General features: G+C 39.8%; 1 protein-coding gene across 1 annotated transcript in view; it reads right to left on the bottom strand.

Annotated features, from left to right (window-relative positions):
- The window catches only part of PCSK2 (proprotein convertase subtilisin/kexin type 2), a 110,534-nt gene that overhangs the window by 93,325 nt on the left and 895 nt on the right, over positions 1–16,314 (bottom strand). The window lies entirely within an intron of this gene.

Below are 16,314 nucleotides of genomic sequence, written 5' to 3'. Positions count from 1 at the left end.
TGAATTCCATCTAGGGGACTTTAGTCCATAAAGTTTTGTACCAGCTGCCTCCTCTTGCCCCCCACCCCACCCTCTTCAAACTTCTATTCCCAGAATGCCAAGCAGCATGACTTTTGAACAAGCAAGTAAGAATTCATGGACTAACTTTAACATAGTGAGTTGGCCATATGTTGGAGAAAGCAGATTTATGCCTTAGAGGAAAAAAAAAACAAGGGGCAGGGGGTAGTTTTTAGGCTGCAGAAAGCTCTCAGCTGTTTTTGTTTGGTTATACTTTTATTATTTTTTGTTCCTGAGTTTTATTTACAGAGCTATATCTGCAGAAATTGTGACGTGACCTACAGTGATGAAATGGCTCATACCACCCAGATACTCTACGGCAGCTTTTCTCAACCTTGGCAACTTTAAGATGTGTGGACTTCAGCATGGCTGGCTGGGGAATTCTGGGAGTTGAAGTCGACACATCTTAAAGTTGCCAAGATTGAGAAACCCTGCTCTACAGAATTGCTGGGCAGGTCTGCATGTTGTAGCATTCAAGTTTGTGGAACACAACCCAGATTAACAGTGGCTATCCTTGCTCCTCAAAAAGATGACATTGAGTGTTTACAGACATGCCACATATCAGAATTGATGAGATCAAGCTTCTGGCTTCAGGCTAGATTCATGGGTTCTGTTTCCTGACTTGATAGGGGTAAGTATGGAATCCAGAAAGGAAGCTTTAAACTCCTTAATAGTAAAAAATTACCTCATGCTAACTACATTTATTGAGAAGAACGTAACAAATAAATGTTGAGGAAGAGCTCAGGTGAATAGCTGGCATACTTTTCTCTCCCCACCAAACTAGGGATGATGTCATCTAACTCCTATTTTTGGAAAGTAGGGGAGGGAAACACTTTGAGATGAGAAGGGACAAAAGGAAAGAGAGTGAGGTTGATTTTTTTTTTAAGTACCATTTCCCAGAAAGTAGCTGAGAATAAGGGACTCTCTCTGTAGAACTGCTTCTACTCAAAAACCCATATTTGGGTGTAAATATACATATACTAGTAGTGTCGCCAGCCCCAAATTATCTCCTTCTAAAAGCACCAAACCCAGGTACAGCATTTCTGGAATTACTACACTTTGGGGGGAAGTGAAGTGTTATTCTTCATACTTCCCTTAATCACAAGAGTATTAATCATTTATTCTGTCTGTGCTAACTGGAAAGTTTTATTGCCTTTGGATCTTACCAGACTTTTTCACTTGGCTTTTGTTCAGGTCAAAGTCAAGGAAATGTGTTCCTAGAAGATTTTCTCCTGAAAAGCTAACTGTCCACAGGCAGAGAGGTTACTTTGGCTTAGCTTATATTTATTTTACATGTATTTATTTCTTTGATTTAGATGGCTGCCCATCTCAGGTTCATGACTCTGGGCAGTGAACAATTAAAAACAGAATAAAGACAAAATTGTGGCAAGTTTTGCCTTTCTTGTGCTAGGCAAAACTGGGTGGGTGCACAAGTCTTTTCTAAGGCTAGTCTGCCTTGAAATTTCGAAGAGTAAAAAGATGGTTTGTGGGAACCGCACTGCTGACGCACGTCTTTTAAATAGCTGCTAAGGTTGAGATAGAAGGCATGTGCGTTCTTCCATGAGGCTGCTCTGGCAGAACAGTTTCATCGGTGCTGAACATCTCCATCCACTTTCTTACTCAGAATAATTCACATCTGCCTGCTTAGCTGCTTCTCTCCACTTTCGTAAGTGTTCTTCTGCCATCTTCTTTCAAATTATGGCAGTAAAAAGAATGGTGACCTACTTGACTACCTGCTAATGAAATACTCCTGATCCTTTTTGCACAATGAGAAATGTGGAAGGCAAGGATTAATGTGGCTGTACAGTACTGTATGAAATGATTGCTTTTAAATAATGCATTTGCATATCTTTTTTGGTATCTCTGAAAAGCCACAGAAGTCTTTCTCATCTTTCTATCCCCCAGTCTTTGAACAAGACCCTCCAGTTTCCACGCCACCAATGCAAGACTGCCTTTGACATTCTCAGCCATTGTTTTTAAGTGGTTGCTTTCTTTATATAATTATCACTGTCCATACCTTATTTCATGTGATCCATGCTTCTATACTATACATTATACCAGGAGTGTATCTATATACCTCGGACAAGATGACACTTCATGCCTCCGTTGTAGTGACTCTGATCCAGGAAAGCTTATGCAGTACCTGTAATACAGTTGGTGCCCTTCAAGATGCCAGAAGACTCTGTTATTTCCTTCCACAAACTAATATGATGCTACTGCTTTGGAAACTGTTAAATATCTTGTGATTTAAACTAGAAGTACTTTCTAAAAAAGCACAGGTGTCTAACTGTCTTTAGCAATATGTATTAAATCCAAAGATCAGGCTTAATTTAATAATTTGAATAGGCATATTGAAAAAAAAAACAGCTTTAAGGCCAGTCAACATGCTGCACTGCTTATCAGCCAGTTAGCTCTTAATATTGATCTCTGCCTAGCTGGTTAAAATCTGGGGTGTATGTGCATGTGTGTTTGGTGTTTTATTTTAATTCAGTTTTATTGTATTTTAAGTGTTATTATACTGCAACATTCTACCTCTATGAATACAAAGCCTAGGAGGAAAAGGGGGGGGCACATAATGTGTAGCTTAATGTCTTTATTTTAATTTTGTTTCATTATTATTTTTTCTGAGTTTGTATGTTGTGAATTGCCCAGAGTCTCTGGGAGTTGGGCAGCATACAAATATATATATATAAATAAATAGCTAGCTAGCTAGCTAGCTAGCTAGCTAGCTAGCTAGCTAGCTAGCTCACAGGTATATAGGACAAATGAATACAGGGATAAATATCATGGAGTCATGTTAAAAAAAATTATTGCCCTGGCAATAGTGTAATATCCCAACTTTTTAATTATATTAAATTGAAACCTACACCCAGTTAGATTGTAGCTGCTAGGAAATAGTCCATGGCAGATGATCAGTGATGATTGCACCAATCAACTAATGAAGAAGAAAGAAAAATAGAATGAAATCCAATCAGGAACATTCATGAGGGAGGGTCAAAAAATTCAAGGTGGTAGTCAGAAAAGTGCAATTGAAGCCACAATCCCTTTTCTACGTGAGCTGAGTGTGTGCCACACATAAAAAATGGGAAGGGCTTCAATCACACAGTTGCAGCCACTGTCTTGATTTTTTGATACCCTTTCCAGGCAGACACTCCTGAGTCCAATATCCTTCCTCCATTCCAAAAGAGCTAGGCTGACCATATGTTCAAGCAATTAAACCAGGAAAAAAGTCAGGATCAGTGGTTTGTACAGAGAAAGCTGGGAAATGAAGGCTTTGCATTCTTTTAAAATTGGTTCCCTCTTTGAAGATTTTTCACAGACAAAGGGAGGGCACAGGTTTTGTTATCTGGCCAATCTTCCTCCCACTTGGTCTGTGAATGATCTAGCAGAGTCCTTGGCAAGCAAATTATTGAATTGTCTAATCCTGTTTACAGCTTGAGAAATGTTCTTGAACGTCAACCTGAGGATTCATGAAGAATGATCTAAAAGTCTAAATTGTTTCAGTTTCAGTGGCATTGATTACTCTTTCTTAAGGAAGGCAGCCATTAAAATCTAATTAAAATGTGCACTTTAGAAATTGGTGGTTATTGGCTCAATTAGTTATGTCAATCAAATAGGAACTGTTTGTTTCAAGTTTCAGATTTTCAGGGCTGATAGTCCTATGATTTGCACCAAAATACTGGAAGGCAATTTGAAGTGAATGAAGCTTTATGATACATTTTAATTACCCATAAAAAGCCACTGGGATCCAAAACACATGGAGGTTTATTTAGAAGTGAAGACACTTAGGCTTTATATATATAACCATCTTTTTTATATCACTGACGGTTTTCATAAATAAGTTGCTCAGCAGTAGTAAGAGCGTTGGCATTTCTGAAAGATGAGACATCTGTGACAGCAAGAGCAGACAATGGTTGGGGCCTGGAAAACATCAGGTATTATAGTATTTCACCATCACACCTTATACTAACCAACCACAAAGAAAAATCAGAAATGGTGGATCAATAATAATTAATTTAGAAGCAATTAGGTATGTTGTGTTTCTCAATATTATTAAGGCCAATCGTTCTTTAGTAGATCGTTCAACAAGTACTGTAAACCCCTGTTTTTTTAAAACCCCTCTTGGCCATGAAGCTCACAGGATGGACTTAGATCAATCACTACCTTTTGGCCTAATCCACCTCACAGGGTTGTTACAAGGTAAAAGGACAGGAGAATGGAACCTTGCATTTCATCCTGGGATCTTTGGATAAAAGTGTTGATGGCCATGCAATAAACCAACAGATAAGGGCACAGTATCCACCAGTTGATGTCTTATTGGATAAACTAGCAGCAGCTATTCCATGGTAACTGAGAACAAAGGGAATTTAATCCATAGCTTTTGAAGAAGTATAGAAAAGGGAGAAGGCAAAGGAGAAGTGTGACAGATAGATGGCTGGGTTGATATGAAATTTACTGAAAACCAATATGAAAAATTTAGAGTGAAGAACATAAATAACTAATCAAAGTGGGCAGTTCTCCTCCTCCTCCTCCTCCTCCTCCTCCTCCTCCTCTTCTTCTCTCTTTCTCCTTCTCACAGTGAGAAAAAAAGTGACAGTAGTGTTGCTGGTACAGCCAAAAACCAGAATGCAATCTAATTAATGGAGTCCAGAGTGTTGATTAAACTACCAGCTAGTGCCAATTATTACTTTCCATTCAATGCTACCAGTAACATTTAAGGGAGAGAAGGAGTGACATAAAATGAGATTAACACCATCTCTGCACGTACTTCTGTGGTTATCCCTTTGGAATGGTCAAAGGGCCACCTACACAACACCAAAACCAGAGGAAATGTATTTCCCAGATCAGGACAAAAGGGGGCACAGACATGCATCAGATATGCATAGTCACTTGCATGTATAGCTGCAGATTTAGAAATGATGAGCATACTTTACATTTCAATGCAAGACATTTTGCCAGAATAAGGAATACTATGGCTTGTGTCCTTGCTCAGGCTGTTGTCAGATGCTAAGTGTTGACAGGCAACTTGCAGTTCCCTGATCCTGCTCAAATGGTCCTTTGTCTTTAAACTAAGGCTGAGTGGACTGTCCTTCAAACAGAGAACATCTTCAAATATCATCCTCTGTAAAATAGGGCACCTTACAGTTTTCAGCACTACCATTGAAAATTGGAAGCTACAGTACATGAGCCAATCCATGTTCCCTCTTCTTAGGGTCATTAACATCCTACTTCCAGAAGAGGATAATCTGTGGCCCATGAAGTATACACAGATCTCCAGTGATGTTTTTGTATACTCTCCAGAACCCATCTGAATCATGACTCCAGAATTCAGCGACAAACATTGATTACGAATGGCAGTTTTCCACATGTTTTTCTCTTTTTTCCCTATTTCTGAGGTGTAAGATAGATGGATTCAGTTTCTGAGAGGACTATAATTTGCAATTTCCATATCCCCTGACCCCTGTTTTGAAGACCCAAAGATTTTAGTTCTGCTTGAAAGCCAAAAATAATTGGAGGGGGTGGGGCATGCATGAAAAATTATTTACTCCATTCTAGGAGAATGAGTGAACTCTGCCTGAGAAAGAGAAGAAAGCAACAAACACACTCATGCTGATACAAAAGAGGACTCGAACAAAGAAGCCATTTTTAGCAAGAGCAGCATATGGTTCCCAAAAACAAAAAAATGCCACCCATGACATTCTCCCACCACATGGCTCAACACCAGCTGTACTGTACACAGAACATGGTTAATTATTTAGCTCAAGAAAGTAAATATGATTCCAGAAACAGGTGCCGTGCTCACTCTTCTCACAAAAATGGATAGTTTTTCTTTTCTTTTCTTTTTTTCCCTTGATGCATTTTCCCAGTAAGCTTCAAAGGCACCCAGCACTGAGACCAGTAAGGTTATGGATGGCTTCACTTGGGATATTTATCACCCAATTGCAAACTGTTGGCTTTCACACATTCATGGAAAAACAAAGTTCTAGTATCTAGAATGTGATCAGGACTAGATGCCTGTTCAAGGGATGAGTCCTTTGTGATCAGACTGCTATTCTGGTTGCCTCCTAACCATTCAGGACCAGAAGAATAAGCTCACATTCTAGGGGAAGGCTGACAGCTTTATTTGACTTATTTACCCTTTCAGGTTGTTAATCTTCAGACTCTTCAACAGGGCAGGAAAAAGGTTCCTGTCTCCATCTGGATTTTCTTTCTAGGGATCAAAATCTTTCTGAAAGGGGAACAAGCAAAATTGAGGCAAGCCATTTCCTGTTGGTCACATTACATAAATCACTGAAGATGTCAAGAGGAACCTTTTCCCATGGAGTTCTTTCAAACTGATAAATGTGGGCAGCCAGGGGTGCTTCAGAGTGATGGAAAGATGTGGAATGAAATAAAATGAAATAGTATCTAGCACCCACATCTTCCAGCACCTTTAACAATGCAATGTAATCAGAAACACCACCAAGAAAAAATCAAAATAAATACTCAGATACTCTGATCACAAAAAAACTAAAAGCTTCAGGATAGCATTAAACTAAACCATAAAAGTAGGTGAATTAGAGCTTTCAAATCTAGCGAGGAACCTGAATGGAGAAAGTGCAGTAAATATCTCTATTTCCTATTGACGTACGTGCACTAAGCCATTAACATATATTCTTCACTAAAAACATACATCCTGAAATTAGAGAAAAGTGCTAAGCACGAACCACTACAGGGCCTTTACAATATTGCTCAGGCAGCCTTCCTGCCAGTAAGCATACAGTAAATAATTCAAAGCGTATTAAATAATACACAGCCAGTTCCCCTTTCCCTTTGTTTCAGTGTAATAAATCTCAGTGAAAATAACCACAACTCTTCTTGCACTTCAGACAACTAAAACTAGTTATGATATAACCTGCGGTGGATCAGTCCTCTTCTGAAGAAGGAGTCAGGTTGGTCTACAATCACTTGTGCCATTATCAACCCATTAGTGTCTAAGATGCTGCCAAGCCCTTTGTCAGTGATGCAATAACTGGATATCTGTTTCAACTGCAATTCTAAAACATTTAGAATTCCTTAGAACTTGGACTACCAGTACCATTGAGAATATGATGGTGGTACCAAGGCTGGGACAGAAAGTGCTGCGGTGCTGAGAAACCAATTCTCTTTACCGGATGAGTCATATGTAAAGCATGGATCAGAATCAGGCAAACATAAACAAAAGGATAGTTCATGGAGTTGAGTACATGAGGAGGTAGATTCCCTAAGGCTCCCCTTTGGTAGCTGGATATTGTTGGGTTGGGATGGGTTCCAGTGAATAAGATTAACTAGGAAATATCAGGCTAATATCGACAATTCTATCTCCTCCCTCCTCCCAACATTGAAGTAGGACTCCACCAACAGATTTGCACAGACACTTTCAGAGACAATGTACAACCTGCTCTGTTCATGCACCTATAACAAGCAGCTGGAGGAGCAAACATCATATATGATACTTTTCATATCATGGCAACAAACGTAATCCATTTCTGAGCCCTTGCAGATCAAGATACAATCAAAGACATGCAATTGGAGAGATTCTGTAGAGCTGCCAGGGTTAAATGGCCCTGGATAGAGTTCTTGGGAATGGTACAATGAAAAGGCATAGGGTATTTCTTATTTATTTAGAAAGGGCTGTAGTAACATAGTCTGATGTCTGTAATTCTGCTTCAGTGAAGTTATAAAACAGTCACTTGTCCAGTGTAGCTTCTAAAACATACATTTCGATAAGCACATTATCTGGTTTAATCAGTAGCTAAAAGTTCTACCAGAACACCATCTCTTCTTTTCTGTTTTTAATAGAAAGAGACTGCAAAGTTCTCCTCTGGCTTCCTATGTGTTCTCTGTGCCTTTTGTGGCATGCATTGTCTAGTGAGATATTGGTGGTTTTGTAACATCCAATGCTCAGTAGGGTTCCTTCTGGCAGAGAAAAGTAAGGGAGGAAGATCATTCCTGTTCCATTTACCTTATTCATTTCTCAACCAAAATCCCTTTTAATGGACCTGGGAGTTTCAGTAGGAGAGGAAAATAAATCTAGATCAGTTCCAAGGCTGGTGTAGATAATGCCTGATTAGGAAGCATGCTGAAAAGCTAGGGAGGAATGGATCTTGGAACCCTACAGTTCCTTCCCCTTTGGGCAGTGTTAGAAAAAGCTGGCTTTAGAGGCTGGTAAGGGGAAAGGAGAGAGTTTCTGGCACCAGATTTTCCTTATGATTTTGGAGCTCCCTTTCCAGGCTTGGAGGAGGACAAGTGAAATAGGTAGCTATAGTCAGCTCCTCTTGCTGTAAATAATTCTCAAAGACAAGAGATACATTGTCCATACATGTACCACTTTTCCATTGTTGGATGAATAAAGCTTTTACATAAATATTGATGGCAAATCTTTAACCCACCCAAGGCCTATATTCATCACAGTCCTTGAGCTGGAAAACAGTCCTTCTTTTTCTTCCTAGTCTTTCTGGAACTGTGGAAGTGGAAGTAGTTGGTTTACAGTTGCTTCTGAGTGTACTAGCTCCATTTTCACAATTCACTAAAAATCCATTTACAGTGATGGATTTGTGGTATGTGGACATTTCCTTGCTTATGTCCATGCAAGAGAATCATTCCAACAGCACTGTTAAGGTAGGGCCAGGTGGCATTGGCTAGCACTGTTGGTTACCAGTTGTTGCTGATCTACTGCTTTTTGCTGAAACTACATTTATGAAAGATTTTTGTTGGAATTAAAAAAAGGAAAAGTTAGTGCTAGTGCTGGGTCTTCATTACCCCCCCCCCCATCCAATTTGTCCTTCCAGTAATGGGCATGTAAGAGTAAGGAGACAATTTTTATTCAATGTTGATCTTCAACTAGCATAAAATAAAAAAGACAGTGGAATTAACATCTATAACATAAAGCAAGGTATGTCTAAACCTGTAATTTAGAGTTGTTCTTAATTTACAGAGATTAAGTAGAAGTCATGGGTAAAAAGAAGAAAGACCAAGGGTGTCCTCCACCTGACATAAATATCTAAGGACTCCCAGCTCAGAGTAAGGGCAAAGTTTAGTAACAAAGCATTGCCCACCCATGCCTCTATTAAACAAAGACACTGACTGGTAGTTAATACTAATTAATAAATGACAGCTATTTATTGTTCATGTAAATTGAGGTTAATCTTGTACATGCTGATAAACTACAATTCCTTTATTACATCAATTGAGTAAAATAAACAGATCCTTTTAATTAATTTTCCTGCAGGAACCACTGACCTTTAAATAGTGCTTTTTCTGTATATATCCATCCATCCAAATCTGTTATTATTACTTTTGTTTTTATTTGTTTTTAATTATTATTTTAGAGTGATAGAGCTAAAGAAGAGAGGAGGAGGAAGAAAGTGAGAAGAAAGACCCTCGACTCATTTCTTAAGGGCAAAGTCCCAGGCATTTCATCTGCTGAGCATCATAAATATTTCAATAATTGAATTACCTACATGTGGATGTAATTCATAAAAATGGGATACATGCTAAATAACTGCATTTCCTTCTGCATTGCTATTCTGTGAAGAAATGACCAAAACTAAGTAGAAGCATCCCAGTGGGCAGGTTTTCTACAGACTTGCAGTCCTACTCTTAGATGTATCCATAAGAGGAATGTTGGCCAAGCATTCCAAAAGCTCATCTCTTTGAGCTCTTGGCTCCAACAGTGGCTAACCAGATACCGATGAGAAACTTGCAAGCAGGACAGATGGACAATAGCTGCCTCCTGCTTATGAACGAGAGGACACCAGACTGAGGAAGGCAGTGCCAAGTCATAATTTATAATTCCATCCAAGCATAGGTTTAGTTTGGAACAACCCCTATCAAGCACTGTTCCTAAAATGAGAAGAGTTTCAGGATGGACAAAAAAGAAGCTCTTCTTCATGCAGGTTACATTGATTTATGGAATTCCCTGCCACGAAATGCTGTGATGTTCAATGAGCTTACATGAGTTTGTAGTGCAGGAGGAGAGGAGATCAATCCAGAGAAGAGAGTGAGCTATCAGTGGTTATTAGCCATAATGGCTAAACGGGTCCTCTGTGTTCTAGGACAATGTACATCTGACTATCAGTTGCTGAGGAGCAAACAATAGATGTGTGGGAATACATATAAGAGCAAGACTCTCACTTTCCTCCCTTGTTTGTATGTTCTCAAAAGCATCTGACTGGCCTGTAGGGATCCCAGACAAGATGTACCTTGTTTTTCAAGTGTTCTCATTTTTATTCCTGGGAGTGCAGCCTGAAAGCTTGATGCCAAATAAGCAGAGTCTTAAATCTTTCCAGTAGCAGGCTGTGTTACCTATCCCCAAAGATGCTTGATTCATGTTCAAAAAGCAGAATACCAAATGATAATGCAATTAGGCAATGAGGAGAGGGGATTAGTTTTAGCAAGAATGTGCAGTGTAATATTTTGCCAACCTGAAAATGAGGTAAGGTTTATGTTTGGGGACCTTCTTGCTCATTCTTCTGAGCAGGGTCTCTGTCTTGGTCCTACCCTGATAGCACTCCTAATACTAAAAAGTCTTTTGGGTGATTTACCATAGCTAAAAATACATATTCAGACATGCAACATTGGCAGCTATATGTTGGAAGGAGGCAAGCGCAAGCATATTAACACATAGCAATCTGTTTTAACAACTGAGATTCTTTTAGCAATTAGCAAAAAATTATTTTGTAGCTAAAATGTTCACAAGTGTTCCCTCTCCACTTTTTTTTAATTAGAACAGAGTGAATCATGCTAAATAATTACTTCTTATCATATTGCCTTTGTGTGTTTTTGTGAATAAGATTCATTTCTCTCAGATGTGTTATATTTCATCCTTTTTGACATTAAGGAGCCAAAACATTTTCCCAGCAGCAGACTTAACCTGCAAGAGTACAAAATGGAAGGGAGGGGGCAAGGGAGGGAGGGAGGAAATAATGAGTCTTAGCCACCATGAGATGAATTCTCAGGTGTACGAAAAGTAAATTTAGTAGAATGGCTTCCCAACTTTTGGCAGTTGGTAGGCTCATTTGGAATATTTTAAGTATTGTCCAGACTTGCTCTGCGTTTTGATTCTCATTACGCCTGCACAAGCTGGCAGGGGACGTTGGCTGTATCACAAAGACTGAGAACCTGTGTTGTATAGATTAAAATGTAATTATGAAATGTGGTGTATCTAGTTATTGCCCAACCCTAACATCAAGGACATCCTTAATTTTATTCATCAAAAGGGCAGGGCACATTCATTTACAGTTCTCAAATTCTTGCCATATTGAAGAATTTGAGAATCTCTGGCATAACCTGTCTTGAACTGTCCATGCATAAACTGTAAAATTGGGGCTGCAAAAAATCCAGATGACCACTAAATGGCAGCAGAATGATACAGGAAACACAGATTCTTTGCTGACATCTAGTAGTCATCTCATTTTTTTTTTCATCCTAGTAAAAGTGGAGAATTTCACAAAAGCTTTGATTTACGTTGGAATTCCTTGACCAGCTAAAGTCCCTTCACATCTGCACTATTTGTGATGGGCTCTGTGTTAATATGATTGCATGCATCATCACTATTGAACAGTGGGGTCTATTAGTGTTCAACACAGCCGTGGTTCAGGAGGAATCATTGTGAATGCCCTCTGTTGCTAAAGATCTGGATCTTGGAGGCAGATGGTTTCCCACCGATGGGAACTCATGCCTCACCCTATCTCCTGGGGCCTTAGCAAGTCCTCCTCCTCACTGAGCTGAAGGCACCACAGCATCTTTTCACCAGTTTTTTAAAGTGAGTAAGTGGGTCTGGCTATTTAAAGAGACAAATGCTGTGCAAATGGAGGGGCAGGGGGGATGTCTGGCTTGTGATTTTTGCCCTTCCATACTGATCAACCAGAAAGCATGCTGGTCAGCACATGAGAAGTTCTCACATTGTGAGGATAGTTTCCATGAGAATAACTATAGAGCCTTGCAAATTGCCCTGGGAAAGTTTAGGACATGAAAAGAGTGGATGTGTGAAAGCAGCCTAGTTGACTATACAGTTATTCATCCAGAAACAGACCATTATCAATGAACTAGCATTTACTCACACAAATGTATTCTGGGAACCACAGTTTTGGGGTTTTATTGTGGAAAAAAAGCAGCATTTTTTTTTCTGTACACCAACAGACAAAATGTCCAAAGGAGCAATGTGTTTGTTCTGATGCTTGCAAGCCCAATATATTGGCTCCAGTAGCAATTTCAATGCCTGATTTTCTAGGTCCCAGTTGCACAGGGGCAAGATCTGGAAGAGAAGCTGGGTGAAGCCTCACTAATGTGCTCCAGATGAAGAAGTCAGAGAAATGTACTGGATGACATATGGCTGTCTGCTTTTCCTTTGTGACTTCCACATATTCCAGCAAACACTGGGCTCATGCTGTTGAAACTGTTGTTCATGTACAAGATTGGGGAGTGTACAGTCTTGTCTTTTAGGGCACAGCCCTGTGATCCCTGGGGCCACCTAAGGTTGCATATCCTGTCCTGGGGATGTGTTTGAGGGCATCTGGTGCTCTTTCATACACATGTATTTAAGGAGAGGGGTTTGCATAACTTGTGGCCACAGGTCTATGGTAGGCTCCTCACACCTTCCTCAGATTCCTACCCAAAGTTGCCTGGGATTGTGATTTTGAATGTGACGGATGGGGGAAATGATTATATATATGGGAAGCAATTGCATTAATCCCAGTTACTTAACTGTCTTTTGCTTGTATTATGGTTAAGTATATATTACTTTAATTTAATTAATCAATTAAATTCAAGCAAACATGGTTTTTATCTTGGCCCTGCCCACCTCCTTCCAGGTTTTCAAGAACAGCCCATGGCATGCCACAGAAAGACCTACTGTAGTCCAGCTCCCGACTCTCTGTAAACTATACAGTATTTGCCATCCTGTGAATTGGTTAACACCCTGGTATTTATTCCAACAGGCAGCTACAGAACAGCTCACTATAAGAAAGAGGCATCTCTTTGGAGATGAAAAGGCATATTAACCTGGTGATGGACTAGAGGAGCTGAATGGGTTTGTGGCACAATTATTTCATGTTTCGCCCAAGTTCTGGTTGTTGGTTTTTATTGCATGTTCTTCATTTTCTCCTTGCACTATATAGTTCCCCGATTTCAGCACAAGGTCAGGGTTTCTTAGTGTTGTTTTAACGGTGATGATTCTATCCCCTTTATAATAAATAATATCCATCATCCCCCTTCAGTCCTTGATTTGAGCTCAAATCCATACAGATAATGCATACACAAAAAAGCAGCATTAATTAGGTAACCATTTTCCTGTGGGGCTACAGATTCTGAGATGTGAAGTCTGCACATGCTAGCATCCTATATTTGCATGGGGGAGAATTATTCTGCAACAATGAGAAATTCCCCAAATAACCACATGGGAGTAGATACCAGCGGAAACAATTTCTCTCCCGGGTTAACTATGGATAGTACCAGGGTAGGGGGATGGGAGAGGATGGGCAGTTTCAGGGGGGGAAAAATTAAACTAGCTTCCTGTAGACTTCAGCATACCAGAAAGAAAAGCAGGCACACGTTATCCTTTCACTGAGAGAAAACACTATGCTAGAAGCAGCCAAATACTGCTCCTATATGAGGCCATTTAAAAAATTCCAAACAAACATGAATTTGGAAAAAAAAAAAAACTGAGATCAAAGTTGCAAATTAGTGAGCTAGCAGAACTTTTTCTGGAAGGAGTTATTAACTGAAATTTAACCCATATCCTCCTTTTTCCTAGGAACTTCTTATTTTTATTTTTGAAGTATCTCTTACATCTCATTCCCATTAAAATCAATATAATGTACCATGAGAGAAACAGAATCAGGAAATTACAGGCAGTTTTGGAAGTGGTCTGTATTCCTTTCCCTGTCTGTCCACCACAAGCTCCCCATCATGATAATGGCTATGGAGAGAGCAAAATAATTCAGTTAAATTCATACTCGTGCGGGAAATCAGCCTGCCAGGGGAGTTTTCCCTAACAGTGATCCCAGTAACCTTGACCGCTGGAAGTCCCTCGCTGTCAGAACTTAGTAGAAATATTCACTGTGAGCAAAGCAGCTCTGGGAAAGCATCCGAGTTGCTGCTTATGGAAAGGAGAGACCAAGGACTTGCTGCTGAGTTTCGTCGTGCGCAGAGCTGGAGTCAATGGAAAAGGAAGGGTATGTCTTATAAATAATGGAGAGGTTGCTTTTTGCTTCACTGAAATATGATATGCAAGGAAGAGAAAGGAAGGCAACACACACACACACACACCCCACTAATACAGTTTCCATAGGATTGCTTTAGATTCCCTGTTGCTCATATGTGGGAACAGTAGGAAAGTAGGCCTGTGATTCTGTACTCACCAGCTAAGGGTAAGAGTCACTGAACTCAGTAAGACTTAGGCAATTATAAAAGGTTGTCATTGCATTCCAGTAGTTCTAACAACAGTAATGCTAAGAATAGCCATACGGGTTTGCTAGCCACCTGGTTTGTTTTTAACCTTGTTGATTAATACACAACTTGCATATATCTACCCAAAAGTCATTTTCCTTAAGTGTAGCAGAGCTTCTTCTGTGTGGAATTTGCAGCCTAAGTTGTATATAAAAATAAACCATCTTGTTTCATTCCCTCTACAAAGAGGAAATGATGCTCAGATAAGCTCCTGCTAGTGACAATAGAAGGAAATGAACTTACACCCAGATCCTTGTAGTAAGGCATATGGAAAAAAAAGTACCATTCTTTTGAGGTCACACCCTTTTAATATGTGCACAGGCATACTCTGGATCTCATCCAACACCCAAATGTTCATTGGTCCCTATGTATCCCTGTCATGAACATTTCTGCCCTGTTGCTACTTCTATCCATTTGATGGGCAGAAAAGAAGTGATCACATGAAGGGAGAAAACAACAGTGAAGAAAAGTAGGCCCAGCAAAAAGCCATCCCTCAAAATCAAGAAGGGGAAAAAAGAGTGGAAGGGAGGGAATCTGGAAAGAAATCAGAAGATACATTAAGAACTAAACTTCTTTACAAAGAAGTTTGGGCTTTACAAATAGATACTTCCCTATGAGTTCGCTTCCCCCAGATTTCTAGCAATGCCACAATGGCACTGCCTTGTCAAACAGGAAATTTCAGAAATGCCAGATCTGTCAGACAGCTAGGGAATTAAACCAGAGATTGTTGTTTTTTCCTTCATTTTTTAATGTCTCCTCCATCCGACTGAGACCACACTGGCTAACATACTCTTAGGTTAGACAGGCATTATGGATGCTCTTTTCTTTTTACAATCTCCCACTCTCCAGACATGCTTTTGGGAGCTTATTCCCATTGACGTGAATAGGGAGAAACCCATTGCCTGCAGTGGAAGTTAAATCAGGTCCCTCTTGCATAACCACTGGGGGTGGGGGAGAGGGTATGGTGAGATTGATTCATAGTAGGTGCATCTTTGCTGGGTTATATTTATAAGGATTTCGCCAATCCTGTAGGAGCATTACATAAGACCAAGCATCCAGTTATCATTGTTTAATTAAATGGGATAGATTTCTTTCTTGACATGGACAGAGTGCTTGTTTTCATTCTCCGATACAGAAAGGAAAGGTTTTAAAGGCATGTTGGAGTCATTTGTGACTAATGTGCAATGATACCATAAGCAGCTTATCGTCTTCCAATCCCCCACTGCTCTTAGACATCATTTTTTTTTTTTAACTCTGTGTACAAACTTGGTACAATATATTACCTGCACTATATTTTAGTGTGCATGGATACTTGGTCACAGTTAAGGGACATTAATTAGTTATTGCAGACACGTGTTCTCTGTTTCCAAGAGAGTACAGAACAGGCATTGTTTGAAACAACAGGGAAGGCTAAAAGCAGATTCAACGTCAGATTCCCAGGTACAAGCCTGAAGAAGGCCTTGAATGAAGAGACCATTCTGGCCATCAACAATGACTACCGCAATCGACCCCTTCTGGCTGCAACTATACCAGCTGGAGAAGAAGAATGGTGAATGGATGGGTTCTACCAATACAGATCTGTGGGCCCACTGGCACCAAGCTAATCAGTTAGGGAAAGACCTTTTAATCCTAATTAGTGTGATTAAAAAACAAAACAGCTGAGTAAAATATTGTGCCATGCTTCCAGTGGGGTCTTTGCACACTGACTTTCTAAACCTTAGAAGTCAAAGAAGCAAAGGAATCATCTGTGAAGGTCTCTTTACTGCTGCTAACTTAGTGGACATGGTC

Source organism: Candoia aspera, chromosome 1 (genome assembly GCF_035149785.1).
Source record: "Candoia aspera isolate rCanAsp1 chromosome 1, rCanAsp1.hap2, whole genome shotgun sequence".
Lineage (NCBI taxonomy): Eukaryota > Metazoa > Chordata > Lepidosauria > Squamata > Boidae > Candoia > Candoia aspera.
Note: the sequence above shows the minus strand (reverse complement) of the source record. Positions and strands in the feature narration are given on the sequence as shown.